Source organism: Arachis ipaensis, chromosome B01 (assembly GCF_000816755.2).
Source record: "Arachis ipaensis cultivar K30076 chromosome B01, Araip1.1, whole genome shotgun sequence".
Lineage (NCBI taxonomy): Eukaryota > Viridiplantae > Streptophyta > Magnoliopsida > Fabales > Fabaceae > Arachis > Arachis ipaensis.
In genome coordinates this window covers 95,465,634-95,467,509 of record NC_029785.2, presented here as the reverse complement: position 1 = coordinate 95,467,509, position 1,876 = coordinate 95,465,634, and positions in this window count along the sequence as shown.

Sequence of the window (1,876 nt, the reverse complement as noted above, 5' to 3'; positions counted from 1 at the left end):
GTGGGTTTGGGTGGGAAATTGGTTTTGAATTTTGAAGGTAGGTGGAGTTTATGAGGTAGGTTTATGGGGAAGAGGAGATGGATGTGAGTGGTGAAGGTTTAGTGGGGAAGAGAGATTGAGGTGATTGGTGAAGGGTTTTTGGGGAAGAGTGTTTATGGGGTTGTGTGAAAGAGAGTGGTGAGAAGAGGTGAGTGGAGGTAGGTGGGGATCCTGTGGGGTCCACAGATCCTGAGATGATCCTGTGGGGTCCACAGATCCTAAGGTGTCAAGGCATTTACATCCCTGCACCCATTAGGCATGTAAAAATGCCTTTGTACCCCAACTCTGGGCGTTTAGCGCCAGGTTGGTGGCCATTTTGGGCGTTCAACGCCCATCTGTGCACCATTTCTGGCGTTGAACGCCAGAACCATGCCTGTTCTGGCGTTCAGCACCCAGAAGCTGCCCATTTTGGGCGTTCAGCGCCAGAACCATGCTCTGTTCTGGCGCTGAACGCCAGACAGATGCTCCTCCAGGGTGTGATTTTTCTTCTGCTGTTTTTGATTCTGTTTTCAATTTTTATATTTATTTTGTGACTCCACATGATCATGAACCTAAGAAAACATGAAAAATAATAAAAATAAGAATTAGATAAACATTGGGTTGCCTCCCAACAAGCACTTCTTTAATGTCAATAGCTTGACAGTGGGCTCTCATGGAGCCTCACAGATGTGCAGAGCTTTGTTGAGACTCTCAATCACCAAACTTAGAGTTTGGATATGGGAGTTCAACACCAAACTTAGAGTTTGGTTGTGGCCTCCCAACACCAAACTTAGAGTTTGACTGTGGGGGCTCTGGTTGACTCTGCTTAGAGAGAAGCTTTTTCTGCTTCCTCTCCACGGTTGCAGAGGGAGAACCTTGAGTTTTAAATACAAGGGAGTCCTCATTCCATTGAAGGAAACATGGCCAATGGCCAGCCAAGCTTCAGCAGATATGGATACTTTTCAAGTATAGAACAACTAAGTGTGTGAGAATCTCTTCTTTTGTGATGGTAAGTTGAAACCCCAGTCCAAAAGATTAGATATGGCTTACAGCCAGCCAGGATTCAACAAATCATCATGAAACACTAGAATTCATTCTTAAAAATTTTGAATAAAGTTTTTTTGGAAACATTTTTTTTTTCGAAAACAATTGAGAAAATTTTAGAAATATCTGATTTCTGCTCAAGTCCCTCAATTTCAGTCAGAAAATACCTGAAATCACAGAAAAACACACAAACTCATAGTAAAGTCCAGAAATGTGAATTTAACATAAAAACTAATGAAAACATCCCTAAAAGTGACTAGATCCTACTAAAAATATACTAAAAACAATGTCAAAAAGCGTATAAATTATCTGCTCATCAAAATGGTAATTTTCTTTTTTTTTTTTATGGATAGATGTGTCAACGTTTTCAACTTTCATGAGTAGAAATAGTAGTTTACTCATACAAAATATAATCTTTTATAATAGTATAGGAATTCAAATTTACATTTTTCAAAGTTTTAAAATCAGTTATAACTAGAAATAACTGAAAATAAAAAAAAATCAATATTACCCGAGCTTTAAAATTAAATTGGAACTAAACATTCAGTAATGACGAAGCAGGGTTTATTATATTCTACAGCAAGAACACCCGGGAAACCAAAAAGAGGCAACCACAACTTCAAATTAAAAGCTACCATCAAAAGCAAAAGCATTATATATACTAATCCACTATGAAGCATTGACACCGAAGTTATCGTATTAGTATGTCGAATATATTTTAAATATGATGGTGGTCGATATTCGTTTAACACATATTTATTGTATCCAATGGTTTTAACAAAAAATAAAAAATACATATCCTAATATATTTAGA